This window comes from Numida meleagris, chromosome 1 (assembly GCF_002078875.1).
Source record: "Numida meleagris isolate 19003 breed g44 Domestic line chromosome 1, NumMel1.0, whole genome shotgun sequence".
In the NCBI taxonomy this organism is placed as follows: domain Eukaryota; kingdom Metazoa; phylum Chordata; class Aves; order Galliformes; family Numididae; genus Numida; species Numida meleagris.
The window spans coordinates 86,952,006-86,978,743 of NC_034409.1; the positions used below are offsets into that span (position 1 = coordinate 86,952,006).

General features: G+C 39.0%; 1 long non-coding RNA gene across 1 annotated transcript; it reads left to right on the forward strand.

Moving 5' to 3' along the window:
- LOC110396171 lies at positions 2,497–17,387 on the forward strand. The gene is made up of 5 exons (XR_002436822.1): positions 2,497–2,654; positions 2,952–3,033; positions 3,994–4,085; positions 6,102–6,239; positions 17,310–17,387. It is a non-coding gene; the product is annotated as an uncharacterized LOC110396171 (long non-coding RNA).

The window sequence follows — 26,738 nt, forward strand, 5'->3', positions numbered from 1 at the left end:
ATTCTATGATTCTATGATTCTATGATTCTATGATTCTATGATTCTATGATTCTATGATTCTATGATTCTATGATTCTATGATTCTATGAAATGTTCCTGAAAAATTGTTGATCTTTCAAACAAATGAAGGATCTCTTAGCATTTTGGGAACCTCCGTGGTGTCGTTTTCCAGTGGTTGGTCTGTTTGTTCCTGTCAGATCAGTTAGTTATGAGCACTGTAGTTCCCCATTAGTCTCATAGTCTGAGAAGGTGTCTTGTGCTAGGATGCTTTGCAGCCAGTAAGAGTGTAATCACCTTTGGTGTTGTTAGCAAAGATTTAAAGAAATAATAATAATAATGTTAACAGTAATTACCGAAATAGCTGCTGGGAGTATTAGACACCGTGATGTTCACTGTACCATGATTGCACTATTATCTTCATTTGTGATAGTTAAGCAAAACCTAGTATTGCACTGTATGCACTTTATTCATATTTTCAGTTCACAGTAGAGAAGTTTACTGAGGGAAATTCAGACAGTATCTGCACAGTCCTGAGTTCCTGTGGTAAAAATCCAAAATTTCAACACACGTGTCTATTTCCTCTGAACTAGCAGGAGACCACAGACTCCAGATCTCCAAATAACCAGGAAAGAGATGAAAATAGATCCCCACTGCTGGATAGTACACAAACAGCAAAAGATGACAAGCAGTGTGTGTAATGTTTGTCTCTCTTTCTTTCACTACACACAGCAACCACTTCAGCATCAAATGTTCAAAACAGGAAAGATGTTTTTCTACCAAGATAGCATTGGAGTGCAAGGAAGACGTGGAATACAAAGAGTTGCATGCATCTCCTCAATGTGAATCTCATCTGTCCACCTCCAGAAGAATCAGGTTGTTTATTCAGGCTGATAGAATTTTTTTTTTTTTCCTAGCTGGAGATACTTGTATTAATCTGTGTAAACAAGAATTAATCTTGCAGAACATGCCTGGAACAAAGAGCGAGATGGAGACAACACCCAGTCAGGATAGCCCTCCTTTAGAGAAGATCTAATTAATAGTCTCATTACTTTTCAATCTAGGCTTCTGTGCCTCTCAGAGGGAGAGCAATGCAGAGGGGAATGTCCCAGATAGTACAACAAAAAAAAGGGCTGAAAGGAAGAGATTTGGCTGCTGCGTATGTTAGTAATGCATCAGTGTGCCTCGAAATTGATGTGGCTGTGGCCAGGAACAGAACCACAGCCCGGTGCCAGAGGTGGCACATTCATAATGAGACCAAATGAAGGGGCTCATTAGTTTCACAAATGGTGAAGAGCTGCCTGTTCCCTCTCTTATTATCTCTTCTCCATCTCCATTATGAGGGTGTGAGTGTGAAGGGGTGGGGAAGAAAAGCGAGCGCTACCCGTTCAGGCGGTGAACTGATCTGCATTGCCCTTCTGGGAAATTAATGAACATCCTGGTGACTCCAGGCTCCTCCCTCCCCTCACCTCAGTGGCAAATTAGAAATAGGGGAACCTAAGGGAGGAAAATATTACAGATGAAGCCTTTCTGTTTGCCTGCAATCACAATGAAAAAAAAAAAAAGGGAGAGAGAGAGAGAAAATACAAAAATAAGAGCTCTGCAGGAAAACAAATAAAAGGCACGGTGGAGTTTCTACTCTTTAATTTAGATGCCTGATGATCTGTGGATCTGAGACAGGTCATAACATGCAACAAAGCCACCCTGTGTGTGATTTACCAAAGCAGAAATGAGTTTTGACCTAGAGGGACTGGAAGGCTGTGCGAATGACCCTTGGATATGTCAGAATGGCACTCAATAAGTAATTGCAAACTTTTTTTTTCTTTTACAGTTTTTGTTCAGAGCCAAGCCGGGCAAATACTCCATACTAATCCCAACACAGAGCAAATAGTAAAAGCAGTCTTTGCTGGTAGTGCTGGGAGAAAACATTCAATTAAGTTGCTGCAGTGGCTTAGTGACAGCAGCCTTTCACCTCTGGAAACCTAGCTGCTAGTTATCTGTCTTGGGTCACCAAGGAAAATGAGTCGATGCTCTCAGGCTAAGCCCTAGGGCACATTTTGCTCAGAATCACCAGACCACAGCATAATTTGGAGCTTTTGTCCGTGTGTACTTAGAAACGGTCTAGGCCTGGAAGAAAGCTGAAATTCAAGATTAGGGTGTTCTAAGAATGATGCAGCTTTCCAGAAAATTAAAATACTAACATTCCCAGCACTTTAATTGACATTAGGTTCACTAACTTGCTGAAACCAAAAGAAAATTGCAGGCAAAACAACGACATGGGCATTGTGTAACATTCCTAGGTGCTGAGAACAAAAGGCAGCGTTCATCAATGGAAGGAAAAGCCTTATAATGTGCACAGGGATCTGAGGCAGCTGGGGAAGTCTGACTGCCCTCATTGACATAGTGCTGCAGCTCACAGTGCCTGAGCTGGTTTCAGGTGGGGAAGCCCCACACAACCACCTGGTTTTGGTTCAGAGAAGTGAATGTATGGCTGATCTCCAATATCACCAGAACCCTGGAAAGAGCCTTTCCTTTTAAAAGAGAGCTGCTTGAGAGCTGTCAAGGACTTCCCAACTTTGAAGTTGCATTTGGGGCACAACAGAATTACCAAGTACCAGAACAAGAAAACCCACAAAGCAGGAGTCCAGAGCTGCCAGGTGAGCAGAGCAAGCCCTGGGTTCCTGGGGGATGTCTTTCCTTCATGCTCAGTGTTCACCCAGCAGCTCTCAGCACCTTCCTAGCTTGTAGATACACAATCCCTGTGAGTCCATGCAAAAGCCTCCATCTTTTTGCCATCTCTGAGAGCTGGCTTTCTGTCTGCCACAGATCAGCCCTCTCCAAGCTCTCCCACTTGTGTTGCAGCTGGCCCCAACACCACAAACCTGCCTGCAACGTAATTAGATGTGACCTATAAAAGGTGGGGAGGAAGCACTAAATGCCCTTTTCTTGCCCAGGTTTGTATCCAGTTCAAGTGACAGACACCATATGTGTACTAGCTAGTAGCCCTCACCGCCTGTATGTGCAGCCTCTCAAGTGGTAAGTGCTGGTGCTTGGGTTGGGGGGGGCTTGCTTGTCCTCTATGTCTTGAGAACATTAGAAGTAGAGTGAGCCCTTGCTGTGGCAGAAGCAAGAAGCTCTGTCCCAAGCTCAGCGGAGGAAGGCTGGGATCCCTCATATGGTGCCTGGACAAGCCCTTATTCCTCTGTGTCCTCCCTGTGCCCTGCTCCATTCTGGAGGGCTGTGCCCAACTGCTTCTGGCTATGGCAAGGAGCATCCTGCATAGGGAAGAGGCAGGGTGAAGTCATAGCACTGTGCAGAGCCTGGTGCCTGCATAGGTGCCGCATCTCTGTCCCTGCAGCCTCACATAGGGCAGACAACAGGAGCATGGCCTGAGTGTGCCTCCTGCTTTGCCCCAGTGCTCCAGGTCTGGGTGTCTCCACTCTTGAAGTATCGTTTCTCTGTGTTTTATTCCACTTTAATCTCTCTTTTGGGAGAAAGGGTGATGAAAGTTAGGTTTGGAAGCATTGTGGTGTTCTTTGGATAATAAAGGCTGTGGTGAGTGTTGTCATGTTATTGCTGCGGTTGTCTATGGGAGTGTAGAGACCAAGGCTCCTGCCATTCATCCTGGGTCCTGCTCCATGTGTGTTCATGTTTCCTACTGCTGGACCCAGAATGCTTTCACTTCCCAGGCTGATTAACACGACAAAGAAGGAGGGGGTAGGAGGCTGTTGAAATGACAGAACTGTCCTGCTTGTCTAAGTTTACTTGCAATTTAAACTTACCAAGTTTTTCTCTCTATACAAAGTCCATCAAAAGTCTTGCTTTGTTTATTTTTCAATAGTAGAAGAAAAATCAGTTTATGTGTCTGCATATTGCAGTGTGTAGATATAAGCTAGAAAGCAATATAAAACAATCTTGGGAATGTTTTTTACGATTTAGATTTCCGAATCTTTGTAACTGAATTTTTTTTTCAGTGATATTTTCCTTTCCTTACAGAGCGCAGAGCTCCCTCTCCATGCTATGCGCTGTCTTCACTGAAGTTAGAGGCTGCAGTTCCTATTACTCATCAGGCTGAACTTCAGCCTCAGGTAGAAGACTAGGATCAGGCACAAATGTTTGCTTGCCATTGTAATGGCTGAATTCACCCTTTCCTATCTGAGTGGAAAGCACAGGAAAAAAAGGGACTATTAATGCAATTTATCTTCAAGCCATTGTAGTAGCAAGGCTTTATGCTTTGCCAGATACCTACACAACACACCACTACCAAATGACCTGGTTATGGCACATGGTAGTTTCTGCAAAGGAAGCACTTTGGCAGAAACCAGCCCTGCAGGAAGGAGGGAACCCAACAGGAGAATTGTTACTGTCTTCTGTTGCGTTTTGACCATAGGTTGTCAGCAAATAGCCTTTGGAGTTTAATTACATGATCAAGATTGCTGAGGAGTGTGAAAGTCGAAAGAACGAATAAGTAATGCAAAGCAATTTTTTCCCTCTCCTTTACTCTGGGGCAGCCATAATTAAAGTTAAAGTGCTGCTGCTTTGCTGGAAACTGAGTTAGGGGAGTGAATTGTAATTGCAAACACTGTTTGCTCAGTCACTCTTGGCAACAGCATCATGTTAACTCAGTCTTTGTGTCTCCTGTGAATCCTCTGGGTTGACGAAAACATCTTTTCTTATCCAATTTGTTATCACTGACTTCAGAAAGTCATTAAAGAATATCAGTAGAGCAGATTGGGATCTGGATTAAGAAATCAATTATTGCCAGGAAGTACCTTTATAGACGCTAATTAGCCTTGACTGACATTTACGGTATTCCTTTAATGGTACCTTTGGTCAGTTTTTAAAGGTACAGGGCAGCTCTCAGGGCTGCACACAACACCCATCTTTTTTTCCCCATGCCAGCTCATGCTAGATAGATGCATGCAGTGAAATCTATAAAATGTGAATTTTCATACAAGTAAAAGTAAAGTCATTGACCTCTTCATTTAGCCGGAAATTAAATGCTATCCCTGGCCCCAGATAGCTGGTGTTGGTCACATTTAGCAGGATGGCTCTGCCATTCACAGCTGTTCTGCAGATTGCCCCTGGCAGATAGATTAGGTCTTCACAGGAAGGGCCTAATAGATATACGACAGGCGTATATAGGTTTAGACATCTGTGCAAGAAAGAAAGGCCATAGGATAAGTAATCTCACCCTGTGAAAGATGGCAAGCACTACAGAGACTTGTAACAGAAACAGCCCGGAATAGTATAATTTAATAAGGAGAACACAGAGATGGGACAGTGTAGGGGGACTGCACCAGAGATGAGGTAGGAGCACAGCTTGTTTCTTCTTGCTGCTCTCACTGTGGCTGGCTGCAAAACTCCATCAGCTTGTCCTCTGCATGAATGGGCATTGATTTGCTCTGCCTTCCCTAGCCTCAACTGAAAACATTATTAACCTCTACTTTAAACTGCACCCGATTCCTCTCCATTCATATCCCACTGAGGTAAATATCTCCAAGTATTTTTGTATTTTACGTTCCCATCCATGCTCTTAAAATACAGCCAGTCCTACCAGCTTATAACTACCTCTAGTGTAAGTAAAAACTGATTTGAAGACAACTGCCCTATCCGTCCTGCTAAAACAAATCACCACCACTACCAAAAGCAACAACAATCATCACCACCAAAACTGCCAAATAATCACACACCTGGTAAGAAACTGAAGAGGAATATTCTGTACAGAAATAAATGAAGCAGTTGTGATTTATATCAGGGTAGATGTAATCAGAAGATTTGCATAAGAGCTAATGAATTTCAGTGTTAGCTCTTTTATTTGACCAGCGTGTAGTCATGTATAATAAATAAATGTGTTATGCAGGGATGAAGAATTTTAAAGGACAATTTAAGCCTACATTTTCTAGTTCTTTTGGATTCAAGTCCTGAGCTTTTGCATTTGCTTTAGTTGCACTGGTGCTAGAGGACTGTAAAAGTGTATATATCCTCAGTCCTAGCCTAGATTAAATATTACATTTGCTGTCTGTAAACCATCCTAAAAGATAAATGCCTACATCTTACTTATTTCAAATATCTTCTAACATTGTGTTATTGCAACTCCTCAGATTTGAAGTGTCTATGAGTACTTCAGAAGATGAAGCTCCCAATATAGTCAACACAAAGACAGAAATGCTGCTTCTGAGAGCAATTCAGGACTCTGAAGTTAGGATCTGTCTCTGGACCTGAAATTTAGCTGTCCAAAGGTAGACTATCCTTCACCTAAGTGTCAAATAATAATAAAGAAAACCCCTAATTTTGGTATTGTAAAATTCTGCTGAAATGAATAGCAAGCCTGTGAATAGTTTTATTTGCGTAGTGGTTTCTGTTACCAAATGTGATGAGTACTGCTAAATGAATAATAGAAATATAACTGCTGCCTTCATATAATAGAAATATAAAAGGGATATCACTTTCTTAAAACAAAGGCAGAATATTCATGGAGTGAATTAGGGATGTAAGACTGAACTCATAAACAGGTGGGTACTGAGATGACAATAGATTATTACTGCAGCATAATTTTGAATGTTCTGTATATATTGTTAATGCCCCATCCCAGAAAGTGTCCAAGGCCAGGGTGGATGGGGCTTTCTTATGGCAGTGGAATGTGCCCCTGCCCATGGCAGGGGGGGAGAAACCCAGTTGTCTTTAACGTCCCTTTCAATCCAAACCATCTATGATATAGAACCTGCAGTTCTGTGTGAAGTACGGAATTCAGAATGTCAGTTCTGTAAATTGAAGTAGAAGTAGCTCCTGTGGGAATTTCTTTCTCCGATGTCCTTAGTGGCTTGCAACTGTCTTCTTGGTTTGTTTTTATAATCTCTCCTGTATTACTTCATCTGTTACCTTAGTGTAAACTTGTTTTGTTGCTGTTGTTTGTTAGTTAGCTTTCCCCTTACTACTCCTACTTGATCTAGAGCAGGCATACTGTTTCTCCATGGAGAAGTCGCAAGGTCAGTCATACCTTTACAATACTGGTGTGAAATTGTCTTCCCTCAGATTTAACTCTGGAGAGGCTCTTCAGATCTCTATCTGATAAATTATTAGCAATTATACATAACGTAATATATGCTGAAATACCAATAAATATCCATCCTTGATCTGAAATACACATTTAAGTGAAGCACTGAATCAAAAGCAAGTATCCTCCAAGACTATCTGATCTGAATATAACTCACTGTACTTCATAAGGAGTTTTTCCTCCAAACCATAAGTAGCAATGAGGGATGCAGAACTCTATTCCACCCCAGAAAAAGCAGCATCTTGTCTTTGAGGTAAAATCTGAATTTGGCACCTAGCATTGGCTGCATGATTCTCAGACTTCAGATGCACTGATTGAGTGGAAAGCTACTTCAGAAACATGTTGCAAAATCCATAGCTCAAAAACACATTAAGTTAAATTTATCTTTACATGAACATAAATGACAAAGCATTGTGCATTCCAAAAGAACAAGTTACAGTCTACAGCTCCGCTTCAGAGCAGCAGCAAATGCTGCAAGTGCCAGAGTTGCGAAACAAGAGACTAATGTGGGATTTATTTCTCAAAATCTAATTATCACATTGAGCGTAAGTTGTATAATTGAAGAGCAAGACAAAAGTCCTGGAAAAGGAGGGATTAAGCTGGGGTAGCTTCTTTTCTACACAGTGTTGTTAGAATATCTTGCCACATCTTGCAGAATGCTTGCTCATGTGATGACAAGTCTCCTGGTGGCACCATGCACTTGGACTGTGGCAGATGAGGCAGTAGAAAACTTAAAAATTAGTTGGGACTTTGAGTAGCTTTGTCTTAAGCAGCAAGAAACTTCTATGGTAGTTCTTATGAGAGAAGAATACCAAGGTGCATCAGAGGGGGATGTTGCAAATATGGGTATTGTTATGAATGCAGCTGTAGCGGGGGCTATCGCAGCTATAATCAAATGGTTGTGGCCTAGCACAGGTCAAGAAGCTGGTGGATTCTGCTCAGGTTGCAAAACTGCAAAATATCAGACTGAGATGAATCTGGGTTGTTCTCCATCTCGGAGGAAGAAGAGGTGAACAGAGGGGAGTAGCTGCAGCTTCTTGACTCTTTTAAGGTCAAATTCTACAAACGTAGTCAGGTAGGTGAGTGGATGTGTGGTTTTGAGGCTCCGCCTGTTTGTGCAGGGAAATGTTTTCAAGCAGAACTAACAGATAGGAGGCTGTGCAAAGAGGAGTAGTATTTCCATTACCTCTATGAATAGTGGAAACGAGCAGGTACAGCAAATTCTGGCAAAGAATTCCTGGAGTTTATAAACAAAGTCCTTATTCATTTTGTGAGTTTATTAGAGCATGCCATTAGTCTGTGTTTAGGCTGGAAAGCTGAATGATAATCAGTCCTTCAACAAAATGCATTTCTCATGGCATGAGGGGAAAGTGTCTCTAACACAGCAAGTATGCAGTGTAGGCTGAGCAGTGAAGCATGGTTTTCTGGAAGCACACGAGAGCTCCTGGCTGCACTGTGTGCCTCTAAAGAATACATTAGAGCTGCACTCCACAAAAGGGGGCACCTCCTGAGATAGCAGCCCTGTTAATTACACTGATGGTTTCTATTGCCTTCATTCCACTGGCGTATGAGGAAGCAATGACAGATGGGCAAGCACAAAAGCTGTGAGAAGTCAGTGATGCTTGGGGTTTCTGCAAGTGTGATAATGACCTCGAGACGATCTGATTTTTATTGAGAGGCTTGTTTTGTAATTGTCATCACCATAGTCTAACATCAGAAAAGGCTTGCTTTATGTATTTATGCATCTTTGCTTCCTCCCTTGTTTTTTGTCAGTCATGTTTCCCATACTTCTAAACAACAGAAATTGTAAAAACTAACATTAATTCCCTGTGTGTCTGACAATTGGAGTGGGAAGAGCTGGTAAAAAGTTCTATTTGAGATTCCTCTGCTGATGTGGGGATCTTATTTCAGGTTCCTCATCTGTAAAACCATTCAATTTCATGGATTTATTGTTTTTTTTTAATGAATGGTGACATGCATGTGGAGAGTAGAAATATGTTTATTATGACTGTACTTAGAAGTTTTAGATTTTAATGGTTTAGAATGCATTCAGAAAAACTATCCTTTTCTCATGTAAATTCATTTAAGGCATCTGAATCAGTATGGAATACCTTTAAGAACACTTTAACTTATACTATTGAAGTTGCATTTTGTCTGAAAATAGCTTAAAAAATGGTAGTAATGCAAACCACTGTTACTTTATATATTTCTGCTGATTTTTTGGGGGGTGGAAACAATCAAGTTTTATGCAAATATGCAAACTGAATAACTAGTTTGAATAACTGAATAAGGGTGAACAATGGACAATTATTGTAAAATCTGCTGCAAATTTTGATTGCCGTACATATAGCAGCTAGAATGAATATCTTTGATAAGATTAAGGAGTCATCTATAGTTTGGCTAAGGCACAGTAAGGCAAGCAGCTGGCTTGAGGTTGTACGATTCCTCAGCCTGCACTGTATTTCAAGCAGAGTTCCTTTGCTTTGCCCTCGTCTTACCAGAAGATCCTTTGCTTTAGAAGCAAAGTTCCTAGAAGTGCTAGAATTTCCTAGTTTCACTAGGTGAGCCCCCCAGACCTTGCCTTGCTAGAGCCCACATTAATTTCATGCTGTTGTTGATTTACATCACTTTATGACTCAATATGTGTAACAGTTTGTAGGCTGTACACAGCCATAAATCTTTGCCTGAAGCAAAAAAAAAAAAAAGAAAAAATCTTAGAACCAATTTTAGGTCTTAAGCTTTTTTTGTCCTTGTAAATTACAGGTGCTGGATAGTGTTCAGAATGACATAGACACGTTGATACTGAACTAGACTAAGTAAAAAGAAAAAATAGGCATACTTGTGTTCCAAAATAATGTCTTGAAGTTGCTAGCATATATTCATGAATTACTTATGCGGAATACTTCAAGCCTGATCTCCCCAAGTCTTGCAGTTGGTGTGGGTATTTAATCCTATGCAAAGTGAATACTGCACCCTTGTCTTTTCACCAATTGTCTACATCGGAGCAACAATCTTGACTTCTGCTCTGACCAAAAGCCTTCAATCCCATTTGCTCACACCACCCCATCAGGATTGTTATGTTGTATGTTATGCACATTAGGGAATAATCTAACACCTTTGATGTAAAAGCACATGGGCTTTGGCCTTAGGGTTATTCTGTCATTCATACATAAGGTTGGAAAGAGTATTTAGTAGTAAGAGCTCCCCAAAAAATCATTAAAATTTAATTTGCTTGTGAGGAGGAAGGCGTAAAGCACAGGAGATTATGTTCAGTTTATGAGCCTTGACCTTTTATGCTTAGCCATTTCTCCAGTTTCATTTTGGTTCATGAAGTACGTATTTCATGTAGCCCTGGTTATTATTATGTACTTCTTATTAATATTACTTGAATGTATATGGGAGGCGATCATTTCCTTTATTGCTGTGGGAGACAGCATCCTGTATCAGTCAGGAAGTACAGGGGGGTAACCATTAAATGTTCTCTGTGCTGAGCCTATGGTCAACATTACGAAAGGGAACTGAACAGATGCTCTGTAACTTCAGATGTGTTCCTGCTGTCAGTGCCAAGAGGACATCAAGCTTTCTAATAGCAAAACCCCAGGCATGTCTGAGCCCCTCAAGCCCTACTGAATTTCCAGCCACCTGAGCGGATGTTCAGCTGCTGTAGGAGCCACTACTTAAAGACTCCATTGCAGCTGAATGATGTTTCCCTTTTTCCCAACACTTTTGTGGCTGCTCAGTAATGATCATCATGGGTCACTGTTTATTATCCCAGCTTCACAGTAATGTTATTCTTCGCAGCCCCCCACATGACTGTTTTCATTCTCTCTTTCCCTTTGGACTTTGAACACTTCTTAATCTAAGACAGGGAAAAAAGACAAACAAGTACAAAACCCATGGACAATGCTAAAAAAAGAAAGTGTATCTTGCTAATAGCCAGATCCCTCCAGTGCATGGAAAGGTGTGCCCCTAGGTGTCCATGCACCAAGTTTCTGCAAAACTCTTCCCATCCCAAAGAGCTACAGCCAAGCAAGTAAATGTAAGTCCCCAGTGAAAGATTTTTCTTTGTGCAGACCTCATATCTGCACCCACAGTGAAGTTTTCCGAGATCAAGAAGGGGCAGGGATGTCAAGATCAATAAACTGTTCCAAAGCATGCAGCTAGTAAAACTCTTAAAAACAAAGAAAACAAAGCAAAAATACCAACACCATCCCGGTGCTAAATAACTATAGTGACGCAACTGCACTCTTCTACAGACTGCTTGTTGTGTGTTGTGTGTGAGGGAATATTTCATTCAAATAGAAGGTAAAGGGTAGGGCTGCTGGAAACAGCAGTACTTGCAATAACATCTTTGGACAACAGTCTCTGATCCACCCATTTAGCTTTTCCCAGCAAATTAATGAAGGGAGAAAAGGTGAAAGGAACTCAGTAAATAAGTCTGAAATCAACTGTCACAATGCTTTGTGGAACTGGAGGCAGGAGATTAAGGCCTCCTTTCATTGATATTTGATTTACACCAGGCATTCTTTATTTTAAGTAACTTCTCTCTCTGTCTTGACAGGTGGGTTGGCTGCACAGCAGTCATCAACATAAAACCTTTCAGTGCTAGAACTGTGCTGGAGTGTGAGTTGGCAAACTACATCTCTGCATATAGACCTTTGCCCATTCTTTACTATCTTCATTTGCAACAGAGCACACAGTGCTTGTTACATGAGAGGCAGCTATGGAGGAGCAGATATTTGGAGTTAAAACAGAACAATGTGGGTAATACCTTCTTCTGAGTCAAAATAGCTCATAAAATATGCTTTCTCAGGAACTGCAGTTATCAGGTGCTGAGAAAGATTAAGCAACAAGATATATTTAGTGAACTACTATGTGCCTGAACTAGTCAAGTATGGCAAGAATATAGAGTTTATTGTGTTCTGATGGATTTAAATAAAAAATAAGTACAACAGAATAGGACACTGGAAGCTCTCCAACCTCTTGGATACAAATCTTCTTAAAATCTTTTTATCCTGAACATTTCAGGGGTCAAGCCTCAGTGAAGAAAACATTTATGTATGCTATAAAATGTGGATGGTCTATACCACATAACAAAATTCTGTCTGAATTGCGACCTGACTGTAGAAGATTAGTCCTTCAGGTAGCATTTTAAGGTGGGACAGAGAGTTTTTCAGGAAATTTTAAGAAAGTTTATAATCAGTTAGTTAGCCTTTCTTCTTCATTTTAGATTGATAAATTCCATATCATGTTATCACAATTGCTTCTCATCTTCTGGACATTTTATTAACATCTGACTGTTGCAACAACTAAGGTTGAAACAACAGTGACTTATTAACAGTAGGATGGTAGCTATTTGGGCAGACCCCATGGGACTATAAACTAGCAACTGATATCCATTCACTAAGTAAGTTACAAACCTAAGAAACCTAAGGATGATTCTTTCCCACAGTTTTTTGGCTAAGGCTGTCTTGGACTAGGAAGATAACGTGATCTATTGTTAAAGAAAAGCATTTATCTGTATAATTCAATGTCATTGGATTTGATTTTAGTTAAGAGAATCTATCAGTACCACAAGGCCAAGAAGGGAGTTCTTCAGATGTATTCTCTTCAGTAATGAGAACGTGCCTCTTCCCTCCACATCAAGTGTAGCTTTGGCGTCTATGTTCTCTACAGGCATAAGCAGATGTCTCTGCCTTCCTAATTCCCAGGTGTCTATGGCAACTTCATTCACTGTTTGCGATGTAGAAATCTTTGTTAATGTAAGCAGTGGAAAGGAGTGCCTAGGAAGTCTGCAAAATTCCCACCCCTAAAACTTTTAAGATCAGTTCAAACAAACTTCTGCAAGGAATGGCACAGCTCAGTTTGATTTTACAGATTCCTCTGATTTCTTGGAAAGGATCCTATTACTGATGCATCTCAACAAGCAGTCACTGTCAAAATTGTGGCTGCTGTGATACTCAGTGTGTAAGCGACCCAGACATTTTGGATTTACAATTGTTCTTGTTTCCAACTATTGACCAAAGTAGCACTGATATGAAATTGCAACAGTTTTCAAAGTGAGCAAACAGAAACAAACTGGGCTAACTTAGAATTGTCTCAGTATAGTCTAAATTCTTACGGTTGCTTTTAAAGTGCCTCTCATCCTCCACTGCCAGAGCACTCTGTAGTCTCTGAGGCTGGGTCAATGAAGGGACACACTGTATATCTTCAAAAGAGATCAATTGCAATCCCCCAAAGATCATGCTGCATTGCCATTACAGAAGATCACTAATCAGCAGCAACTTGCTGTATGGCATTGGACACATGTAATGTATCTCCTGCATTATCCTCTTCTGTGTATTTTTTTTTAATCATCAAACAGCTATATGTAGGATTGCATGAGATTATGCTCTTGCCCTGCTGAGCCTGGAGTAAACAGTGACTCAGACATAGGAGAAGGCTGGAAATTTTCTGCCTGAAAGAAGCAGGTATTTTTCCTGATGTTTTCTCTGCTCACTTCTCCATGAAAATGAAACAAATAGTGTGAACTTGGGGATGGTTTAGGAAATGCCTGAATGCATACACTTAAAGTTTGAATACATTTCAAATGCATGCAAGTCTGTGCAACTCCACCCTCCTTTAGGTATTCCATGTTCCCCTGCATAGGTGCTTACAGCAACAGAAGGGGAAGTGAGTAGTGAAGACAATGTTGCTTTGGTACAGGTTGATATCTCAGTGTCCAGCCCTACATGCCACAAACCCACGTGGCTCTAAATGGCTGTGAGTGAGCTGTGGGAGTGAAGAAGCACCTGCACTGCGTTGTTACCCGCTATCAGCAGCAATGGCTCAAATCTGCCATTGGTAACAGCTGAGTGATACAAGGTGGTATAAGAAATATTGGTTGTGATCAGGGCTCTCCAACAACACCTTCACTTAATACAGGATTAAGAAGCAGGGAATTGTATGAGAAGCAGCTAGAGCAACGGGAGTTGTTCAGTCTGGAGAAGAGGAGGCTCAGGGGAGACCTTATCGCTCTCTATAACTGCCTGAAAGGAGGTTGTGGTGAGGTGGGAGTCAGTATCTTCTCCCAGGTAACAGCAATAAGATGAGAGAGAATGGCCTCAAGTTCCCCTGCCCCAGGGGAAGTTTAGGTAGGATATTAGTTTAGGAATTTTTTCTTCTCAGAAAGAGTGGTGAGGAATTGGCACAGGCTCCCTGGGGAGGTGGTGGAGTCACTGTCCCTGCAGGTGTTCAAGAGTAAATGTGGCACTGAAGACATAGTCTAAAGCGGTCACAGGCATGAGTTGATGGTTGGACTAGATGATTGTACTAGTCTTTCTAAACTTAATGATTCTGTGGTTCTAAAGCAATGGCTTCAGGACTTTAAATAGGTTCTTAAAGGGCAGTATCTTGAACTACACATGAAGAAGTATTGTGTTTTTATTTGGGTTTGTATAAGCTTCTGTGTGCTGATGAAGCAAGGAGTTCTGAAAGAGGTCTTTGTTTACTGAGACTGCAAATGGCCTGTTAATCACAATTCCCTTCTGTTTTGTTCTATTTTGTGTGGTGTTTATGTGAGCCTGTGAAGAGTTGACTGACTTTCTCAGATACAATAGGCATTAGACATTGTTTTGGAGCATAGTGACTAAACAGCAGCAGCCAAAACTTATCAAACTCACATTCTAATTCTTGACATTGGAAAGTAATAAGTTATCAAGCACACTGTTAAAATGGAAGTCATGAGAGCTTAAGTAGCTGGTATTAGGTATGGAAGTAGATTTGAGTGATAAGTTTATCCTATTTGATATGTTCTTCATATTAACATCTGAAAGATAGCTGTTTCAGATGACTGTGTACTTCAGTGACTGTGTGCTGATTTAATTGCTTTAGTTTAGTTATTAGAGGCCCTGTTTGTGGTAGTGTTTTTCTACTTACTAAATATATTTACACTCAGTAATTTATTCTTTTAAACAAGAGAACAGGGGGAAAAATAGGGAAGGTACGAAATCCATTGGCTTTTCAACACTGCTTGACTTAAAATACAAATGTCATTAGTCAGAGGATTTGTTGCAGTTGCAGGGATAACTGTACTCCCAGCTCACCCTGGCACCCTCCAGAATAAATAACTGCAGGCATCCATCACCTCCTTGCTGAATCACAGTCCGTTCCCACCGTGTGTAGGCTGCAGTCCCCTGTGATTCACCACAGCTGCCTCAGCAGCACTAACTCAGCTTTGTTGTCTCTAGGTTTTTTTCCCCCTGGAAACAATATTCGTGATAACTCAATACTAAATAACGTTCTTAAAGCAAGATGTTTATTTAGAACCAAACCATAAAGAAGTAGATGCACTTCAGAACAGGGAATGATCTTTATCCCTGCTTTTCCACATTGTTTACCACTTGGTAAATCCTTATCATTTCTTTTCCATGTGGTTTATCTTCTTTGTCAAACTGTCCCTGCAAAAGCTGCTGTGTCTTACCAGGTAACTGGAAACCCCTTGAGGTTTATCTCAGGCCTTATTCTGTTCTCTTATCTCTCCTCCCTCCTCTGAGAGGGCTTTAAAGTACTGTAGGGATTGCTTCCATCCCTGAGCTGCTGCTCTGGCAAAACAAGGAAACATTGGAAACAAGTTGCAAGAACGACAACTGGCTGGAAACAACAGCACTGGTAACAAGATACACCATTCCAACAATTCTTTTTATTTCCAAGTATGTACTAAGATGTTCTGATCTGAGGACCTGCTGCAAATATTGCTGTTTGCTCTTTCAGAAACTCCATTGGGCTGAGCAGTACAAGCTTACAGTACGTGTTACAGATGCTAGCCACAGCATCTGTAATTAGGCCAGAGTATTCCTAAAACAATTATGTAGCAACATTAGCATTGAACGCAGGATTAATTTCACTTCTTTCTAGCCTAGTTCTCTTGATTAATATATATATATATATGTATACACATATACTCCGGTACAATTTTGACTGGGAATGTCATGTTTATATCTATGCTTTCTGTATTTGTTAATTATGGAGCGAACAAATGCAATTTTATACTGTCAGGAACTAGAATTGTTTGTCACTATTATAATTAAGTAATAGTTACTGGTATGCAAAATCTGCAAGTAGTAATTTTATCTTAGTGCAAATGTATAATAGCCTCTCTACCATATGTAATGATTGTATTATAATAATTTCCTCAGTTTTCCCAGATGCATAAGAGTGATTATAATACCACTTGTTTCAAAAGCTAAGGAATTTGCTAATAAAAATGAACTTTAGACATTTATTCGTAAGTCAAATATGGTGCAGAAAGTGTGAGAAGTTTAACGTCTATAGCAAGAAGAGAAGCATGGAAAGTGTTTCTGGCAGAAGATAAATAGGAATAATTAAAAAAAAGTACAATTATCCATTTTCTAACATATTTCAGTGAGGAAGGTAAATTTGAAAGTTAACAACTTGCTTGTAAAACTTGAAAATAGAGGCCATTTCACTTAGAATTGGAAAGTCCAACCCTGGTCATACTTGATTTGGAGGGGTTTTGCTAATCTTCCTTGAGACTCAGTTTATCTCTGGGACTGCAGTGATAAATTGAATAATCTAATCATCTTTGTTGGATAAAGACAGGAAGCAACTCCTCACCTGGAAAAATCAGTGGTCATCTGACACCATCTTAAAGAAGTGTGGATGTGTTCATCTGCACTTACAATGCAGACATCTCTTTGATTATAATAACTACTGAATGGTGTAGTACTTACTGAATGTAGGATATTTATTCAAAGATCTTTAGATGGGGAAAAAAAGGAAAGGCCTGGTATTGTTCATCTCATGCACAATTTGTCTAACTGTAGGGCCAGTCTTTCCTTCCCAGGCTTCAGACCTCACGATGAAAATATAAAATACACATTTGGCTTGCATACATTTTCACAGAGCTGATAAACCACTGAAATCTGTAGTATGAAATAAAAACCAAAATGCTACTAGGCCATCAGGTTGACACAGGCAGAAAGGTTATAACAGTCAATTTCTATGCTTTTTGGAGCATCTCTTCCAGTTCTTCAGTCTCCATCTTTTGCTGTATATAATCAGTGCAACACTTCCTTGTTTTTTTTTTTGTCATCCACACACTTGTGACAGTTGATTTAATAGCAGAACATCTGCAGACATATGCTGAACATGCAAAGTTGTATCTAGATTATTTTTTTGAACATGGAATCCCTTTTTATATTTAAGCTCTGAGTTTGTTGACAGTAAATGTTTTTCTTTTTTTATCTTGTCCTAGAAGACACTGCTCATTACCAATGGCCAAGCAGGACCTTCTGTGAGTCCAGATGGAAATGCAGAACTGGAATCTATGTCCTCTTTCTTGGTTCTAATAAATTTGCTTTATTCTATCTTTGCGAAATTAGTTTTAGTATTTTATTATTATATATAGCTAAGTGCTTGAGTTAGTTATGTTTCAGCAGCCTAACAAAAAGTGAGTAGGGTAGCTATAAATATATTCCTGTCCATTTATTCATTTTTACAAGTACAATATTTTGCAACACCATACAACAAGGACACGGCTTCTTATCAGCTGCTGTATGGTTATTTTCATGCCTGTTAAAAAATGAGCTTCTACTATACCTGACTTGGTCAAAGCAGGACTTGTGTGCAGTGCCTGACCAATGGAAGGCCCAAAGCAGACATAAAACAGGTTTAAATCTCTGTAACATCTGAACACCGTTTCCTGTCTCTAGTTCTCATTTTTAAATTTGGCATAAGCTACTATGACCTTTACTCCTATTCTTTAAAGGAATAACTTTTATAGCAGTGGGGGAGATTTGGCCTCAGATATCTAAAACTTCTACTGAATTCCACTTGCACCATATGTGCCTAGAGTGGTGTGTGTTGATTTAGTGCTGTGAGTTGTAATCCCATTCTCCCCACCTCCTCATCCCAAAAGAGCTCAGAAATCACTTGCACTAGTTAATTAAAGACGTTATTACACATAGCTTGCTGTAACCAGAGTTGTTAGAGACCTACTCCCTCCCCGTGCCCACTCCAATTTTTGTACAAGTAAATGTTCAGAAGTTACTATTGCAAATGCCTAGAATAATTAATACTAATACTGAATATTCTGGATTAATGAAATGTATACTTCACACCAGTGTCTTTTAAATTACACATACCTAACCCTTGGGATATGTGGCTGTACTCTAGTAGTAAGGAACTTAAAAAAACAACTGTATTGTAATAGTATCTCTCAGATGTTCTTAATTTAACTGAAAAATTTATAGGGACCTGCAAAATGAAAAATCTGAAAAACACTGGATTAAAGGCAGAGTCCATAGGAAGGGTATGAGGGATTACTTTTTCTCCATCTGAATGAAAAATGGTCGGAGGAAGTGATGGAACTTTCCTTACACCATTCCTGCATTTCCATACAGAGTTCCCTCACTCATTAAATCTTGTTTTAAAACAGATAATTTTGTCTAGCTGGGCAAAAAAAAAACCAAGATGCATAATCACTTTCACATTTAACTTGCTTGAGATGCTCAAATATTCCCTTTCTCTTGTAAAGATCAAGACAAGTGTTACTCTTACACTTGGTACTCTCACACCTCTAAAGCACGCTTTTTAGGACCAGTTGCTGGATAATAGTCAGCAGTATTTTGAACTCTAGCAATGTCTTGTCACTATAAATTCTGTAATACGAAATTTCTGTCAATTAAATTTCACCTTGTGAAAGTATTTTTGGAACCCACATTTCCCAGCTGAGCAAACATAAAACAGTTGTATTTAATCTGTTTGTCTTCCTTTGCTCTTTCACTGTTTGTAGCCTATTGCTGCTTTGTTGGCCCGTATCTGTGAGCTTTCTCTATAATAGGAACATCATTGTTGTTGACACTGACATCAGTGAGGCTATTTCCATGAAATGAAAAATATTCATGAAAAGAGGTGTTGTTCACTGTGTAAGATACACAGTGCCCAATTTAGTGGTTGGCAAACCACTAAGAACTTGAAACTAGGTGATCATTGAGGTCCCTTCCAACCCAAGCCATTCTATGATTCTGTGATCATTTATTATAATGCTCCAAATGGTCCCTGCAAATCAAAGCCTGAAATATTATGGAGCTTGGAAAATAGTGAACCCCCAAGTGATTTTTAACTAAATCCTGTATGCTGTGTTACTGAATTTTACAGGATTCAACAGAAAAAAAAGTGCACTGGTTTCATTTAGGGGTGCTTTGGATCCCCTAGGTGATACTAATTAGCAAATATGTGTATAGAGGACAAGTTCTTCAGTACTGCCGGGTTCTGAAGTATTCCTTCCTACTTTCTGTGCTGGAGTTCAAAATCCCGTAGCTAAGAGGGACCAAATGGGGCTAAAGGGAAAGGGGAATAAAAGTTCTTTTCTGATGAAAATTTGTACGAAGAACTGATATTCTTTTATCCTTACCTGCTCCAAAAGCTACTTTAGACCAGATACGTTTAAAAAGTTATTGTCCTATCCCTGTGTTCTTGGCTGACACTTAAGTGCTGTATTAAATTAGAATGTCTGTCCACCTCCCTGCACCTTGTTCACATTTCTGTGATTACAATACTAACATTTTCAGAACATTATCTTGCTCACTTAAATACATAATTCATATAAAGATAGTTCAGCTCCATGAGAGAGCCTTCTGTGGCAGTGGCTCCCAATTTCTGCGTGGGCCTCTGTGTGTAGTGACAATTCTGAAATCTGAAGAATAACTAAGTTCTTTTCTGGTGGTATATTTTTGCTTTGGCTTGACTTGCTGTTTATGACATGATTCTCTTTTAATTTATTCCTGTAGTATCCTGCTTGTATAATTTTTTTGTAATTAAGAGCAGAATCAACTTTTTGGATCTCTGAGGAAGCATGAATAGTTCACAGCATAGTAGCAGGCTATCAGTCTAATATTCAATTTGTCTCAACGTAGCACTGATACAGCAACTCCTAATCCATAATCAGATCCAATTAATCTATTGGCTATTAAAAGTATTTTTGAATAAGTCAACACAATAGGTTAAAAACAATCTGTGAAATTAATCATAAAATCATATTTCTTGCAATTAGGCTCATTTTAATCAAAACAGTCAAGTTTTTTGTCAGTGTTTAACAATCTCTTGTAGAACTTTTACTTATATCTATATTAAATTATGTTGTAGAACTATGGTATGAGAATTCAGGTATGTTGCTATGAAAATAAACTGTCTCTAAAAAGAAATACAAAACCAAACAAAAATAGCAATTTGATACTTTAAAGCTTTAGGTATTAAAGGCCTTGTTTTTTATTCTTAAAAATGGCACAGAAAAGGAATATCTTCAGTGCTGAATGCATCAAAATAGCAGGCTTACAGAAAGCCACTTCCGGTCTTCCTGGCATGAATGAGCAACTTTCTTTTCTGTATTGTTTTTCAGCTGTGGTTTAAATTATATACAACTGGTGCAATCTGTATGCTTTCCAACAAACAGCTGGAATTAAACTGTTATATAGCAAGTCTGTCAGGGCAAAAAGAGTGTAGTACGCCCTGATAAACTCATGCCCCTGTTCATCTCTCATAATTCCAGGGGCTGATGGATTCTATTGCCAAGGGATTTGGGTATGTAAATCTCCCTGACTAAAACTTTGCTGAATTTTGTAAGAACAGAACATTGTCTTTGTATTACTGAACACAATAGTTAGTGAGTCTTGTGACCTTACTCTCTGGGGATTGGATCTTTTTAAAACGTAATGAAGAAAAGCCCCACAATGCACTGTGGAGTACAAATGAGACCCCAGAGATTCCTAAACCAATCTAAGAGTTTACAATAAAAATTTGCAAATGCAAAAGAAATTTTGACAGAGAATGAATAGAAGATGACTGGATATGGTTATAAAAGGAGCAGAGTTTCCTAGTGAAGTTTTCATTCATGTGGTAAAGTGCTGGAGGTGACGGTTCACGAGCTACACACTGTCTTACTAGGAGATTGCCTCCGACTTAATAGAGTAGTCAGGGCAGGTCAGGGGACTGCAATAGCTGATTGCTTAAAGGAGTTAATGCAGCAAATGAGTAAGGTCACTCAGGCATGTGGTTGGCTTGTTTCTAAAGCAAGATACAGAATGAGTGACTAATTTCTTTGTACCTCTCTTCCCCTTCGTTTCATAGTCTGAGCTCCCTCATTTCTGAACAAATATTGCAGCTTCAGTGTGAGTTAATCTCCCAGTGGCTGCTCAGACACTGGCATTATGTCCTTCACTGGGTTTCCCTTTCCCAAAGGGAGCAAGTCTGAGCATTACTGACTTGCAGAAACCAAATCTTGAAAGTTGAAGCTGAAACTTTGTATTTGAAAGGGAAGATAATAATAAGTAAATATCATATAAATGAAAATTATTATTATATAAAAAAATAAGTAAAAATAAAAAATAAGTAAATTCTAAATTCATTGTTTGGAGAATACGTAATTACTGTAGGCTAAAACTTCAGCTTTTCCTTATTTATGCTGGGAAACTTAATGTTCCTTTCCAAGAATGATTATAAATCATTTTGCTTTTTATGTCTTTCTCCTGTCTATATTTCTTTGTGCTGTGTATCTTTCTGAAGAGTGAAAGTTGGGAGGTGGATGGAACTGAGGTTTTTGTCAGTAGAAGGCTAAGTTCTAGTCAGAGGCAGAAGGTGATGCAGCTGGAGAAGCTGCCTGCAGATGATTTTTACTCACTGCGTGTGAGGAGCATCTAGTTCTTTTACTTTTAAAAGGCTTGAAAACAGTGGTTCTTTCCCTGAAGCCTAGACCAGAAGAGGCACTGAGCTAAACTCCTTTCTGCCCCAGTAACTACTCTAGGCTCAGTACTGGATGTATTCTCAAGTAGCACAGTTTTACATAAAACAAAGATATATTCTGCAGAAGTGATGCAAACTCTAAACATTTGTCCAAAAAGAAAATATTTAAAATGTATTTGTCTTTTTTTCTGCTTTTAAAAGTCCATCCCCAACTTAGGTGTAAGAAACAGGAGAAGAAAGGACTAGAAGGTTTTCTTCCAAATAAACATGTATAAGAAGATAAAAGATTTCTTTGCAATTCCATCTGCGCAAAAATTGCTGAAGGGAATGGTCCGGGCTTTTCATAAAGAGCCAACAAAAATCTTTTGAAAGAACTTCTGTCATTTATTTCTTTTCTTTAAAAGTTTTGTCCTACAAAAACCCATGTAAGAATATTTTCCTGATATTTGATACTTATTCACTCCAAAGAGGTTTTTGGATAGAACCCATAGGGAAAAGCAAAAACCTGTTTATTTTTTAGAACAAAAAAAATTTTATGAAGTGGCATGGAGGGAGGAGAGGAGGGGAAAAAAAGTCTTCTGTCAGAGAGAAGCTTTTTGTACTTGAATAGGAAGGGCCTTTTTATTCTGTCTGATGCAGAATCAGTATGAATGCTATTTACACTACTTCCAGTCCACCTGGTAGTGAGCTTTTTCATTCTGCATTTTGGGTCTTACATTAAAGACTAGCTGCTTAACAATGAGGAGGGGGAATAATTTGTAGAGGTTCTTGATTACACCTGAATTTTTCTAGGGTATGTGAACAAAAGAGAGATTCTATGGGACTGATAAAGAAGCTGAAGAGATATGTTGAATTTCTAGAGACATTCAGCTCAACATCTGTCTTTTCAGCCGTTTTTCAGGAATCTTCAGCTAAATGCAGCAGATTTACTTGCCTTTTATTTTTATCCTTATTTATAGCAATGTTTGCTGAAGAGGCATTAGTATTTATCATGACAAGTTCAGTCATCAGAGTAAATATCTGCTCCCTGCCTCATTCTGATTTTGACTTACTTGATTTATGTTGTTGTGGAAACACCAATATTAGCATTCTAAAGATTAAAACAATGTTTCGACTAGGGTAGACAGTAATTAGTATTTGAAAAGGTTTAGTACAGTGGTTTATATGACTCATTGAGAACGAAGATTTATCTTTAAATACTTTTATATAGTTCCCATGTCTTGTTAATGGCTAAAATTAAGTTGAGAACATTAGCATATGATTGGCACTACAAAGAAATAAAATACACTGCATGTATACAACATGAAGTGGTTCTGAATGAATATGTTATAGAAATAGTTATTTTTCAGAGCATCTCTTGAATTTTCTTCATAATCTCATTTAGTGAATGTAAGCCATGGCCCTAGTCCTTTTTTTTTTTTTTTTTAACTCTCCCTTAAGGAGTGATATGAATATATCTGTATAATGAAATAATATAGTTAATGGGAAAAAAACACCAGGGGGCAATTTTTTTTTTCACAACTCTGATGAGTCTGGTCCCAAGCTAAGCTATCCTCCAATGATGAAACTTTGTTGAAGCTCTCTCCTGAATCAGATCCTGAGACAAATGTTGCCCTCAATTTTCTTTGTTCTGATTCTTCTAGTTAGACTTACCCAAACACAAGCTGAAGGGGAAAAACTGAGCTGTTACTTCATGATTTGGCCTATGATTTGGACTTCTTTGTAATGCAGAAAAGTAGACCTTCCTCAGAGTGAAGGAAGTAGGTATAAAGATGATATTGTACACTGTATTTTCCTTTATTTCAAAGCAAGTTTAATATTCATGAGCAGCGCCAGATTAACAGATTCTACCCATTATGCAAAAGTCTTACTTAATTTTATACAGAAGAAACCAATATGTCTATATATACATTTATCAAAAAGCCATCATTTTAATAGCAGTAATTTTTTCTATAGCTTTTATGAATCAACCTGTATAATTCAGTAGTTCAAACTGTGTGTAAGAAAGTTATTACCTATTTAGTTTGGTGAAAAGTTTTCTTGAGGGCCTACGTCTAATCTAGAGTGCTTCCCAAAGTAAAAATAATTTTTTTCCCTGTAGTAGCCTTGGTTGGTACCTCTCTGAAGTGGTTGTGACACATCAGGCAGAATTAGTTATGGTGATACTCACTGGGGACACTGAAAAAACTGGCCAAATCCTTTCAGCTGTTCAGAACTTGGATAAAGCTGAATGAATTAATTGTTAAGTCCACAGTAGTTAGCTTCTATGTTGCTAATTATGAGGTAATTTTAAGTAGGTTCATAAAATTATATCAGAAAAGAATATTTTTCAGTCTTTAATTTCTACCATATTTAACTTGCATTCTATTTCCATTACTATTTTTTAATGTTTTATTAAGAGTTTCTCTGTGGTGTGAAGGGCTTTACATTCATCAGTTAACCCCATCTTTTTTGTACGTTATGTACCCGCACATGTTGATAGAGTTATTTATACCATTAGTTATCTTAATCACAACAGCATCTAAAGACCCTGATCAGGACTGAGCCCATCCTGTAGTAAATACAGTGCAAATGAAGGCAAGTTCTCTATCCTTGCCCTGAAGATAATAGCTCTAATAATTTTTGTATTTCAGATGTTATCGGTACGTTATCTGAACAAATGTTTATCTCTCAGCAACACAGTGAAGCAGTGGAATATAATCCCCAATTCAAAGATAAGGAAATGAAAGATTGTGACTTGTCCAAGGTCACATAAAATCTGTGGAAGAGTTAACAGGCCACAACGTCTGATCCTGGTTTGTTGTGCTAAGCGCAGTACCAATGTTTCTTTCTGGTTTCAATTAGAAATAGATTATCTCATGTTGGCTCTGAATTAGGAAACAGTTGAAGCAGCTATTGAAGACCGGTGCATTAAGTGAGCTGGGCATTTGTCCATTACAGTTAGCTACTAATTTCTATTTTTCATGGATGTCAGAATCCTTTTCTTTGTCTTGACATCTACCTTCCACCACATCATTAGCTGGCTTCAGTTAAGTGTAACTCCATCCACCTCAACATCTTCCCCTGGAATTTTTCTCCTTTGAGTAATCCAAAGCACACTGAAGTTTACCAAACTCACTTTGGAAATGAATTCTTTGGTCTTGATTCAAATTTGTTAAGGTATCCTTGTGCTGGTAAGATGTTCCTAAGCCAACAGATTCACAATACCGTGAAACTAGAATATCAAATGAGACACAGAGTATGCCCAACAACCCTTGGTGCTCTGGGGAACTATGTCCTTTGTCCTTTTCACATCTGGCTAGCTACCTTGAATCGTGACTAACCATGTCTGCTTCATCTTTGTTATATCTTAGTCTGGGGGCCAGATGCTGATCTGACACAGTGATGGAAGAATTCAGCATAGCTAATTTGCTCAAGATTCTTTTATTTATTTATTTAGTCTAAGTAATGTCTGGTTTTGTTAGATATAATGCAGGGCCCTTTTTAATTGTACTATGATTGTGTTCTCCTTGTGGCTTGACTTCACCAACAAAATTAAAATCCCTGCAGCACTTCTGACACCACATTTCAGGTGAGTTTTTTGATGCAGTGGTTAAGACTCCCTGAGCACAAGGGTGATTGATAATGTAACAGATACATTAATGTGGGGCATTCTATGTCACTGACAGAATTTTATTCTTATGCTCATGTGAATAAGACTGGCAGTAATTAGTTTCTACTGAACTGAAGCAAAAAACCCCCAAAACAACAAAAAGCAACACATACAGGAAGCTCCACCTTTGAAGCAGTGCGTTCTGGCTGGTAGAGAGAGCTAGGTGAGGGGCTCAAAGAGCAGCATGCAGTTCCTACCACTGTGCCTGACCTGATCCATGATGTGACAAAAGTCACTTGCCTTCTCTTTGTTGCTATCAGCTTTGATGTGTTCTGTATTCAGGCATATCTTTCAGGCAACCTTGCCTACATCTGTATTATTGTAAATTTCTTGATCATTCTCTAGGCAATTATACAGTAAGTCCACCAGGACTGAAGCATAAAAAAAAATCAGTTTTCTATTGTAAGACAGTGAGAATTTGTCATTTATATTGGCTGTTAAATTGAAATAACCTCTACTGAAATTAGACACTGTATAGATTATGGCCAGACTGATTTCTTTTATCACCTTGAATGGCAAAGGGCAGAGGTGAGTGGATGAGGCCAACAGATGGTTTGGCAGGGTGGCTGTGCAGCTGGATGCTTGCTGGAAGGGAACACGGTTGTCACCCTACCTGTGCTCACATCAGGCAGCTTCTGAATGGCAGTGCTGGCTGCTCCCCAAGTTTGTGACCTCTGCCACCTTGGCTAGTTCCCCCTGTAATCCTGTCTCACCCACATAACAAAAATAAGAATTAGCAGATAGCAGATTTCTGCCACTTACTGCTCAGGATATTAACGGCATACATTCAGTTGGTCACTAAAGGACTTTGATTTGCTATAGATATGACATATATATGCTATGCTGCTTATGTGGGCCACACCTTAGGAAATGTATCCTTCTGCACTGAAATTTGAAATATTTGTGGCTTACATTTCTCTAGGGACAGGCATACTTGGAACAGTATTCTTGTTACCTCTTTTTTTTTTTTTTTTTTTAACATCTGTCCCCCAGATGACATTTCCACTATAGGGATAAATGTTTTATTGGCTTAGCTTTAACCCAGTACTGTTGGTTCTTACCGCAGATGATCGTTTTACTGCTCCTTTTTTTTTTTCCTGCAAAATATTACAGTCCCCCTGTAAACCATGAAACGTGTGCTGTGGAAATTTTGTTGTAATTTCCAGACACATACCTCATGTACTACACAAAATCTAAGTAGCAGCTTGTGGAAATGTTATCTTCCCAAAGGAAGAACAGAACGTATACAAATCTGTGCTGTTTGCCTCTAGATGACTAACACTTCTAGGCTAC